General features: G+C 47.0%; 1 non-coding gene across 1 annotated transcript; it reads right to left on the reverse strand.

The window, feature by feature from the left end:
• Positions 1–12,121: 12,121 nt before the first annotated feature.
• Positions 12,122–12,194, reverse strand: Trnav-aac (transfer RNA valine (anticodon AAC)). The gene has a single exon. It is a non-coding gene; the product is annotated as a tRNA-Val (tRNA).
• Between the last annotated feature and the right edge of the window lie 321 nt (positions 12,195–12,515).

The following is a 12,515-nucleotide window of genomic DNA, read 5'->3' on the forward strand; positions in this document are numbered from 1 at the left end:
CAAGCTGGTGCTTGAAACTCCCTTGCGAAGAGACCCTATACAGGCGCAATGTCGAGCCAGGAATCGCGTTAACATACGTAATATAGCATGGCGGAAGAGTAAATAACCACCAGGCGTCACACAATGCTAATTGCGCAACGAGTGTGTGGTTTAAAGCTTCCCACCCACTAAAAGTGCTCAGCCGTAATTCTTGATCATCAGCCACATGCAGCACCAACAAAGTGCACATAATGCCTCACAGATGCGTAGCGGGTACCTCGCTTGTCCGCAGAAAGACGAAGAGTGTCTTAGTGGGCGCTCCCCTACTTTACAAAAATTGTGATTTATGGCGTAGTGGATACCTTGCATGTGTACTTCTGTTAGGTGCCCAAGAGAGTTTGAAACGGGTTCTAAAGAGGCTGCTCTTCGAGCTTTCGCCGTGAATGTGCTGCGCGTTGCGCGGAGGCCTGGCGTTTTAACGCGATAGCGTTAAAGAGCTCGTATCGCAGAAATTCCGCCGCCGGCGTCGGGGCCGTTGGTTGTGAGCGAAAAATCATCTTGTCCGTGACCAAAAAATCGAAAAAGCTGCAAATAAATAAATAATAAAAATGTTGGGTCCGAGTGAGAATCGAACCCAGGCCGTCTGCGTGGCAAGCAGGTGTTCTACCACACAGCCACGTCTCTGCTTGGAGCTTCACTGAAAGTAACTTTCATACTTCCCAAAAATACGCGTCCTGTATACAGGTGTCACAGTACGAGATGCATATCGCAGTAATATTGCGTGGTACAAGCGTACATTGCCATCTGGCGTCACACCATGTCATTATCATAACGACTTTGTGGTTTAAAGACAGCCACCCATTACATAAGGCACATTACTGCGCGTATTAAGACCACGTAGTGGGTGCATCGCAACTTCGAAAAGTTTCTCGCGCATAACTGCCCCTGGTTTAAAGCATGCTACCCATTACATAAGACACACACCTTAGTGCGCGCATTCTGTTAAACACTCGTAGTGTTTGAAGTGCGCACTAGGGGCAGGATATCCCTATCGCGTTCAACTCTTAAAAGCGAAGCTTAAGCGTCCCCCCAATTTTTTTTTTTTTATCTATTCACAGCGTCTTACAGGCCAATTCATGGGCTTTGAGTAAGGGGGATAACAGGGCAACGTTAGCATCGATAAGCGAAGGTTACAATCTGTACAGTTGAACATCATCGTACAATATTATCAAGGTACGTAATCAGTCTCTCAAGAAAAGTTTCGCGGTTAGATATGGATGCAAAGTTGTCCCGAAGACTGTTCCGCTATGGCAATGTTGAGTGGAAGGCCTGCGTTTTCAATGTCGGATTTTCGTTGTTCTTGATTGATAAAGACTGTGAAATACCTCTGGCGCATACCCGAGTACCATGGCTCGGGGTATGCGGGTATGTACCACACGGGACTCTGGAAACGAGTTTCATGACTTACGCACCAGGTATGTCATGTTATTCGTCTTGACCCGTGTGTCTCTTCATCATACACTCATACCCTCCTATGACAATTTCGGTATAAACCAGGTTAAGGAGGCGACCACGAGAGCACCCGGACGTAGGGTGCTAGATAGAACGACGAATATAAATGGTCAAAGTGCTTTTGGTTCGCAAGGAAATACTTCGCATTTAATACCAGCTTCCTTGAGACCGAATAATGGTGCCCATAAGGAGGTGCAGCCACATTTTGAGCTCATCAAAGCTTTCTTTTAGAGTTACTGCTATGTACAGCGTTCGCTCCTCAACAGAAGATATTTCTTCGAATTCTTTACCTTGTTACTATATACCCAAAAAAACCTGGGCTGTCAGCCATAACGAAAGTCTGATGTTTAACGTTAATAACCGAAGTACCCTCCTTTCAATGCCATCAGCCGTTTAGAATAAAGCAATTCCAAAGATTTCAACTTTCCCCGCAATGTGCTGTCCGCTTCTCTCCACCGGATATTTCTTCCACCACTAAATTATGTCGCTCTACGCAAAAAAAAGACAAAAAAGAAGAAAGAAAAACCATGGGTCAATAACCGTAAGGAATACCTGATTGATGGCAACGTTGAGAAACATACCGCCCTCCTGCGAATGCCGCGTGGATATTAGGATTAGAAACGTGTGGAAATTAGGCGCAGGCGCCTTGTCAATCAGTAGGAGTCTTCAAAATGGTGAAGGTTACAATAAAGCAGACGTTGTTATCGTATTTGCATACGGGAGGAGAAACTTCATTTATTAAAGTCATAACGAGGATTAATTTGTTAGTCTAATTGAGTTTTGCTATGTGTGGAGTGGTGGCCACTTGATTCTGTGGTTCCCTTCGATAGGGTGTATAGTAAGCGTTCTTCCGCCGTTTACGATGTGTTCGACTTCAGTTTACCATGTCATGTTTGTTGGGACGGTGACCCCTCTCGTAGCAATTCCATTACAGTATGCTTCAAATAGGCGTCGAATTGTCAATACCCTCCCTAAACCGACGCTTTTGATACGACCACGTAGTACAGCACTTTGCGTTGCGTTTTTGTTTTATCGACCCAGCACGGAAACATACTATGCAGTACGCGTATAGTTGGAATGTTCCGGTGGTTTGCGAGCAACAGGTTACAGCCCAAGGACAGCGCGAGAAGCGCAGGAAAACATGGAGGCCGGAAAAGCAGCACCTGTACTCCGGTCGTGCTATCATTCCGGTCGCGTCCTTCACTAGCTATGCATTCGCAATATGTTTTTTTGACATCGCATTTATATATAGGCAGTCCTTGACTCAAAATGAGATCGTGGTCCTTCGTGTACAAAGGGACAAACAGGGAGACTATCTCTCAGTGATTTGAGAATGTCATTTGCCGCCTCTAATACTGCCTCTGAGGTCCATAACATGACCTTGATAGAAGCGGCCGGTTTATTAGTTCTTCGCATGGTCTCATTACGAGACGATTATTGACTTCATTAGAATTCATGTAAACTGCGTTGAATATAGAAGCACTAAGCATGTATGGCCTTTCGAGACTTCGAATAAGCGTTCGCTGACAGTAACAAAGGTATTTTCTAAAACCGCACCACATGTTCTCGAACAAATATCTCGTTGCAAAGATAATGTAGAGCACTATATACATGCATTCGTTTTAAGCGTAAACGAAGCTTCTATTGAAGATGATGTCAGTGTAGCTAGGCCCCCACCACTGCGCAGTTTTGGGATATGAGCACAAACCTGAGCCCTTTGAGTGAACCTTAATGATAAATAATGATAAGTTGTATTATTAAATCTCTTCTCCAATGCACCAAAAGATTAATGAATAGTACGCTAGGCCTGCGTGGAACAAGCAGCACAGTCGCAACGTAAGCGCACGAGGAATATCCTTCGGCGATGGTGGATAACATCGCCACCAAATTCAGCTGTTGTTGTGACCTCGACAGCTTACACTTTAATTGTCACAGTTTCGCTGCAAGGGCGAAGCAATGAATGCGACAGCAACAATTTGGAATGTTATACGAAGTAAGGCTAGCATTCTGCTCCTCTAACATCCAAACGTAACTCAACGAAACGCCGGCGCAGGAAACGTGGCCGCTGCAGCGAGTGAATAATAATTATTTGTTGGGGTTTAACGTCCCAAAACTACGATATAATTATGAGGGATGCCGTAGTGGAGGGCTCCGGAAACTTCGACCACCTGGGGTTCCTTAACGTGCACCTAAATCTAAGCATACGGGCCTCAATCATTTTCGCCTCCATCGAAAATGAGGCCGCCATGGCCAGGATTCGATACCGGGACGGCGGGTGAGCAGTCGAGCACCGTAACCACTAGACCACCGTGGCGGGTGCTTCAGTGAGCTAAGCGACCTTCATGATGTCTGTCACTTCATCGCAGGCCGAGCAACGAGAACAGCACATGCAAAGGTATTACCCCTCTGCTGATCCCTGTCAAGATAAAGCGCCCGCGACCGCGTCTTATCGAGCAAAGTACGCAATTCCTGTCAGAACCACGCAGCCACACTGCAGGGCTGGCTCCTCGGCCTTTAGACCCTTTTCATAATTTTAAAGCTATCTTTCCATGCTATACAGTTTGCACAACGTCACTTACTGTAAACAGCGTGTTCAAGCGCTGTTGCTTGTTGTATGGCGTGGGAAATGTAGGCCTGGCTGTCTTAACATAGCACGCATAATAGACAAGCCCCAGCAGTTGCAAATAGGACCTCATCTCTATACTTGAAGCACGAAGGTGCCGCCATTAGTTGGGTGAATATGCAGGGAATGGAAGCGCACTTGCGGGAAAGTTTCTATAGGGAGTTTGGTTTTCCTGCCCTGAATGTGAGACCGCAATCGGAGTTGGGAATGAGCCTAAGGCGGCCGGTATGTTCTGAGCGCACTGAACTGCACTGTTGCGCATTAAACGGACCTGCGACACTTCTTCAAGTATTCATAAAATTGGCCTCATTGTCGGAATTCATTGCCTCACGAATTGACTGCCGCAAAAGTTTTGAGAATCCGTCAAGTACGAGCGGAGAGAGAGAGAGATAGAGAGAGAGAGAGAAAGAGAATTTATTTGAAGGCAGAGAGGTGGGCCTGAGCTAGTGCGCTCTAGCCTGCTACTCTGCACAGGGGAAAAGGGAAAAGGGAAAAAAAGGAGTGATGATGGGGAGAGGAAAGAGATATGCGTATATACAATAACCACGTGACATAGTACTTTCGCTATAGTCTGGTGTCCAGTCCTGTGATCTTAAGAAAATCTATAACAGCCCTGATAGCAGTTGGTGACTTTGTCTGGTCGCACATAGCTGACAAGATACCAGTCTCCCTTAGTGTTGCCACACCGATTCCTGCCAACGTTGAAGCGAGCGTAGTACATTGCGTCAAGAAAAGTGGGCAGTCGGAGTTACAGGGATTTGTCGCACGCTTTAAGCATTTTCTCTCTCCTCTCGAGCCAGCGAGCGCGCAGAAAGAGGAAAGAGCTACACAGGGAAGGGGGAGGGGCCATGAAAGGGAGCACTTTCATTTCTTGCCTTGAAGGCGCGCGCTGCCAGCGTACAAATGTTGCGCGCGGCTCATTTGATATATATATATATATATATATATATATATATATAATATATATATATATATATATATATATATATATATATATATATATATATATATATATATATATATATATATAAACAAAAAGTTTGTTGAGATTTAATTGGAAATTCCCTGCAGCGTGCTGCGCTTTAATGTTTGGCTCACATGCTCACAGGAGCCTCGACTACCGATAGGCACCATTTCCTGACGATGTTCGAAAAGTGTTGCAGGGCCCTTTTAAGATAACTGCGTATGAGCGAAATTTGACAGATGCACGAAGATGAAGGAAATCTTGAACTAAAATTAATAATAGGTTATTGCCCTTCTTTGTTTTTTTTAACATTAACGTTTGTCCATTTGCGCCTCCTCGAGAAAAAAAAAAAACACGCCCCCAAAGCAGCGCCGAACATGCGACCTCGGTGCGTTTGCATTACAGGACTATCGAATATAGTACGCTATCGCTGCTCTGCGGAAGCCACAGAGACGTTATCGACTGTGGACATTGAGATGGTAGATACAACTTTAAGGAATTCACCCCACGGAAGGTGTCAGCGCGCCTCTTCTGGTTGTGCGGGGAAGACGAAAGGAAGTCTATATGTGTGTGTTCTTTTTAGGCTATTCAAAGCAGCAGATTGCATTTTTAAAACCACCACGCTTAGAAAATTACAATGACGGCGCTCTTTTGAAAAATTCACGCGATAACTTATAGACTTTTTTTTTGTCCCAGAAAATATCGGTACCTAGAACAGGGCCTGTTGGTAGCAAACCAAAAACAATTACGCACGTGCCGGCGTACCCTGTCTGCGCAAGTGCCATATATTTAGTTCATCTACAGAAGTTTTCGCGTTCCATGTGCACTCACATTTCTTGTGTGTAATACCGAGTGAGTGTATACTTGATTGCGTGGAGTGCAAGAGCTCTTAGAAAAAAGCTGTTGTATTCAAACCACCACGCTATTCTTACAACATAGGTTTCCAGTCCTTTTGTTGGAGACAAATTTTTGCCTGTCTAAGCAGCAGGAAGTTATCGTTGGTTCGACGGGTAAGGCCACGTCACATTATAGAGGACATGCATGCACCATTCGGTGGGAGGCCGGAGGCCGCGAGAGGCGTATCACATTCGCCGGATTCGTCTCCACTGATAACCCCGAAACAGCGGAGCAAGCGGGCCGATCACCAGCGGCATCTCCTCTTGCCGCTCCAAAATCATAAGTGATTTCAAATATGAAATTTGTCATTTTTGCCCGAAGAATAATTTCCCCCTATCGCTAGTTCCCGAATCCCGCCTTTTTCATCTTCCTGTACCGCCCCTCTGTCGTTTTTCTAGGATTTCTTAAAGGGGCAGAGCTTCGGTTGGTGATCCGGGACGACCGGGACAGCCCAACTATAGAAGTCCCTGAGATTGAGAGGTGGGCGGAGACCTTACCAATACGTTTCGGGCCTCTACCGATAGGGAAACAGCGCATGCGCCGTGCGCACTGTGATAAAGGCGGATTCCTTATTGGCTCAAAACCCAACTCCGCCCCCACCACATTGTTTGGAAGACAGCGCACAACTGTCTGTTCGGGAAACGAAGTTACCCATGCAATCGCATAAGGAACCGCAAACCAATTACAGAATCAGCTCGAACAGGGTGTGGTCTAAGAGCAAGATATTCGTTAGAACGTTGGGTAATCGCTACAGACTTAACCAGAACCCTGTACAGCGCAGGGCACATCCCTGACAGTAAGTCTTCTGGAGGCAACTCAAGACGGGTATTCTCCCCTGCCGTTGAGGTCTAGTCGTTACGGTGTTCTGCTGCTGACCCTAAGGTCGCGGGATCGAATACGGTCATAAAACAGCGCACACACACGAATACAAAAGAAGAAGCAAATAACCGACGGCATGTTCTTCTTTTGTAGTCGTGTAGTGCGCTGTTAATGATGAAGTTCGACCAACTCGCCCAAATAGCTACCTTGATCGAATACCGGCCGCGGCGGCACATTTCGATGGAGGCGAATGCTATAGAGGCCCGTGTACTTATATTTAGGGGCACGTTAAAGAACACCAGATGGTCAACATTTCCGGGGCCCTCCACTATGTCGTCCCTCAATATCATATCGTAGTTTGGGACATAAAACCCCCAACAACTATTATTATAATCTAATATTATTATTAAGACGGGTATTCTGACTAATCTCCTACTATACTCGTACATCCATCAGAAGTGTACAAAATAGCACATGCAATAAATGCCAACAAGTAGTTAGCACACCGAACGCAATATAATCTTGGCTTTCCCGACAAACCCGTCACAAGGACTCGCGATCGTTGAAAGGGTACTGCACGAAAGTATTCATTTGTCGCTTGTTTTGCGTCAAATTAAAGTCCAAGCCCTCAAGAGCCTAGATAATGTGCTGATAAGCGTGAGCGCGCCCTGACAAAATAATTCCAACATGTTTTTAAAAGCTAGATTCGGCTCCTAAACTGTATCGTGACGTCACGACATGGTCTGAACTTCTCGTCATGCGCTCGCGCAAGATACCGTGACGTTTCCGCGGTCGCTTCGCTTCCTGGCTCAGTTGGTAACGCTCAAGCGGCCATTTTGAAGGTTTTGGCGCACGACGTCATCATAAACCAGCCATTCTGGTGCGTGAAGTAGCCATAAAATCATGCCAGAATTGGTACTGTAGCCGGACGTCACGCAAGTGTCGATCTAAGTATGTGCGTCAAGTTGACCTTTATGTCAAAACAAAATATCGACATAATGAGCCCTCTCCTCGCAGGAAATTACACAGAACCCAGACAACGACACTTACAGACGGGTTTGCATATAAATTTGGCTTTATTTCACAAAATTTATCCTGATACACTAGCATCTCGTGCCCCCGTTTTGGGGAGGTAGCTAATTTAGAGCACAGGCTCTGGCGATGCCTCTTGTTACTGGGCAGCGATCAATCACCAAGCCAAGTGATGCTCCGCCGTCGTAAGCCCCAACAACGGAGATGAGGTCTGGGCCGTCCAGAGAGCCTACGATGCGGCGGTAAGGCTTAGCCCGCCCGTCAACAACGTGGAAGGAGCCGACTAAGCGCTAGTCGCGTCTCTCAGGACAACTAATAAAGTTTGACCAACCAACCAACCAACCAACTTAACGAGCTTCACACTTGCGCAGAGTCGTCTCTGTACACACGAGATCTGTACGGCTGAGTAAACTCGGTTTCGAAAATTGATGTCAGTACCCCCTTTAATCCTGAGCAGTGGACGCCGCGCTGCTCAGCGCAAATCCAGACCGCCCTCTCCAGGTCATTCAGCGGGCTGAAGGGATCGCCATAGACCAGCGGCCATAGAGTTAATATACTATGCCAGCGGCTGCTGGATGGCTGCTGGCCAGCCTTTGCCGCGAGATCAACCTACAGGTGGCAGCCCCGTCGCTCCGTTACGATAGGAAACCATGTGGGAACATAGCCCGTGTGTGTGGAAGTGGTACGATGCCGCTGTTTCCAAATCACAATTCTGTGTTCCGTATCCGCAGAAAACGCTTCGTTTTCGATGGTGACGTTCTTTTACGGTCCAGCAATGCCACCTACCTTGTACAGAAACAGGGATAAGCTTCCAATACTATCTCGTTTACGCTGAAGATTGCCGAGGGTGGCTCGCCAGGCTTCGCAACGGCCTGCGCAACGGCAAGGCGCCTTGCTAGGATGGGCAGCAAGCATTTCGACGACGCTACGTTCAAGCATTCGCTTACGAGAAGGCATAGTGAGTAGTTATATCCGACAACACGTTTCGCATTCTTATGGGTAATCTAAGCATTTATGCTGTTTGTTGCATGCGTACAGGTGCCCCAAAAGTAAAACGGAGCACGCGAACTGTGGCCAAACGGGGCGAAACTGCATGCCAACGCGCTCTATGAGAAGATGCGCTGCAGATCGCGATAGTGCGTCGGCATATCCGGCTGACCCATCTCGATATTCTGATGCTCGCCTTATCGCCGGCCCGAACGAAACCGCGCTGCTATCATCACTTCTCGTTAGGGGACGCTTTCAACTCTTTATCCATTTGTTTGCCCGCGTCGTGACGAAATCTTCTGCATCGCCCAGAATGCCACCACTTTCGCCCCTGACGAGCAGCGATGGTAGCAGCGCGGCTTCGCTCGAGCCGGCGATAAGGCGAGCACCAGAATTCGACATGGGTTCAGCCGGATATGCCGACGCAATCTCGCTATCTGCAGCGCATCTTCTCATAGAGCGCGTTGGCATGCAGTTTCGCCCCGTTGGCCACAGTTCGCGTGCTCCGTTTTCCTTTTGGGGCACCTGTACGTAGTTGCTTCGCTCTTTGTGCGTGAAGACAGTTGCAGGTCCGCCAAAGCTCATGGCAACGTGGCCTAAAGTGTCAGTCGTGATTTGGCTGTGCTTTCCGGTAATTCCGCAAGTGTGTTAATGGAGTCTGCAAGCACGCAGTGCGTTCGGTTTCCTTTATGCGCTACATGCGCAGTCAATGCAAAGTTTACTCGCGCTTAGTTGCGACTCGCGAGTCCATTTAAACGAGCTTCGCCGAGCCTTACAATAGTTTTGCGATTTTCCGTCGTGCTTACTCACCGATGAGCACCGTTCTCAGTGTTCCGAAGTGTAAATACAAGTACGGAAAGCCGGGTAGTGTTTACGCGTGATCTTGTACTGAGTGGACAGTGTCTTTTCGCGAGCCAGCAACATTAAGGACCATGTAAGCGCTAAACGAACATGCGTGAGCGAGTTTATCGCCACTGCTTAATTGCGATGCGTGTATATTTGGTTTCTCTTTGAAGCGTTTCTGCAGAAATGATTGCGGCATATGCCAGCATTGAATTTGCCGCAGAGTAGATTTGATAAGAGCAAGCTGTTTGCAAGCCGCCATAGAACGAAATCGCGATACACGCCGCGACCAGTCATATGCGAACACGAGGGCTTTGCTTTACACTGCAGGGGGCATGTGTACTTCAATTCTGCTATTTCTGCCTCGTCGTTCAAGGTCAGGTAAACTCGGTATGGGTTTTTACTAAGCCCGAAAGGCTGCACACCAATGCGACGTGGAACAATCGCAGCAGCTCGTGGAAGCAACGGCAATTTAGATTTAGCGGTGTGGCCTTCCGCGACAACTTTGTCGCATTCGACTAGGCACCTGACACCGTTCCCAACGTGGTTTAAGATCATGCTGCCAGGCAAGGGTACTGCGAAACGGAAAAACAAACACATGTTAGCCTCACAACACGTTGAAAGACGAGAAGCGCATATGGTGTCGTCTCATTAAGGGACTGTCTACCGTCCTTCATCGCTTTTCTGTTTTGTCCACAATAGAAAGCGTACTGTCTGAAGTGTCCAACCTTGCAGCGGTTTCTCTGGAAAGTTAGTAGAAATTTTTAAAAGAGAATTTTTCGATCTGCGTGCGGTCTTCTTCCATTAGCGTGAAACATGCCCACAAAACTGCTTGGTTGACGCGATGACGATTGTAGTGCCGGTAAAAATTAAAACCGAAAGCACATGTGATTTCTGTAGGATTACTCTATTTTCGCTGAACACTATTGTCATGAATGTAACAGTCGTTTTCTGCGCGATAGCGGTTAACTGAAGCCTCATTATACGATTACAGAACATTTGTTTTGCTGTAATCGCAGTCTATGCGTTCATTTTAGCATTTCTGCCGCAATCCAAGCCTGTCGATTTATCAGAGACAATATATGCGCGCCTTCATAGCGCAGCACATGTGAGACATCCTAACAACAATACAGCGGCACAGTACGACCAGCGCGGAGGGCAGCATGGCATAGCGCATGAGTTGAATACGACGAAATCGAAGACGGCGCCGCAAGCAGCGCTACCGAGCGCCTTTGTCGCGTTAGCTACACTGGCCCATTGCCGCCTGGATCGGGGCGCGCGGCGGTGTTGCTCCGGCCGTCCCATTCGGTGCACGCCCCTTTGAAAAAATGTAATTGAGGTGGTTCCGCCACGCGCCGCGACGCGGCGCTCTTCTCTCACCCCCTTGCGGATGATGCCACGCTGGCCGCTGTTATGCCAGGGCTCCCAACCCAAACTTCCTTGCTTCGGCAAGGAATTCAAGCTGGTAGAACGTCTGACGCAAGTGGCGTCAACATCGATAGACTGTCTGATGCAATCAGCGTCAACACCAGCGAGGTGCCTAATGCAACGGGTGCCAACCAAGGCGGGAGTCTCATGGCGTCCACTAGGGCCTTTGGTAGTTCTTAATCGGTAAAATGAAGTACATTGTCTTCAAGGTAGCCAGAGACTTAACATACCAAGTTTCAGGAAATTTGTGAGCTAATGCGGACAAAATGTGAAAAAAAAAAGGCCCTTTGAAAAGGCCCTTTGAAAGATATCGGCGGGAAATTTAAAAGTGAAACTTTTGACATTGATTCTCTCCATCTAATAATAAACCTGTGATGGTGAAATTGATGACAGTGGAGTTTTTCAGAGTTATATTTATCAGTCTAAACTAATTTATTGCTTTACTTTAATGTCCCTTTAAGCTACCACCTTGCTTTGCGACTGATAAACCTTGAACTGTTACCTAGTCTTCCAATAAACTCCGTTATATAAACCTCCGTGGACAATTTTTAAATTCCAATAAACTCCGTTATATAAACCTCCGTGGACAATTTTTAAATTATTTTAAATAACGATGCCGTCAAAGCAGTACATCCATCCAGCCATCCCGTCCGTCCATTCATCCATCGGACGATGTAGCACCGGTTTCGGTGATTCAGGCCCCGCCCACATCACAGAAGCGCGGCAGCCGATTGCCTCTGTGACGGTCGATGTCCCCGTAGGCGGGGTCACCGGCCGTCCGGCTCGTGACGTCGGTTCTAGAGTGCGCGCCCATTGGTGCAGGCTCGTATTAATACGGCTTCGAGGTAAAAGTGCCGCTGCCTTGTAAAGATGTACCCCACTATAGAAGGGACGAAAGAGAAACACCGTTTGAGTCAAATAGTGACGTCATTTGTCAGCAATTTAGAGCATGTCAGCAGATCAAAGTGCGTGTTATTCCGGATACCCTACTACTATCCGCCCGCAAAAAAAAAAGAAAACTTGAAAAAAAAAAAAACTGTTCTTGCCAGGGATCGAACCTGGGACCTTCCGCGTGTTAGGCGGATGTGATAACCACTACACCACAAGAACAGGACAAGCGGCATGGGGAAAGCGAGGGTAGCAGCTGTTACGCCTTCTTCCGATGCGTGTTTCTTTTTAGTATTTCTTGCTATTTGGTTCCCATGCTTAAGAATTAGCAATTTCATCGTCAGCGAAGCGCGCGGGATACTTAAAGCCTGCGTGAGTTGTCTGCCCTTTATAACAGCGCTACCTAACTAAGAGGTAAGAGAGCCATCGATTACGAAATTAAAAAGAAATTATGACAAAATTAACAAGTTAGGCATAAAAATAAAAGGACAATAACAATAAAACACAAAAATTAATAAAAAAGGAAAAGAAACAGTTTAAAAT

The sequence above is a fragment of the Rhipicephalus sanguineus genome, unplaced genomic scaffold, assembly GCF_013339695.2.
Source record: "Rhipicephalus sanguineus isolate Rsan-2018 unplaced genomic scaffold, BIME_Rsan_1.4 Seq1040, whole genome shotgun sequence".
Classification (NCBI taxonomy): domain Eukaryota; kingdom Metazoa; phylum Arthropoda; class Arachnida; order Ixodida; family Ixodidae; genus Rhipicephalus; species Rhipicephalus sanguineus.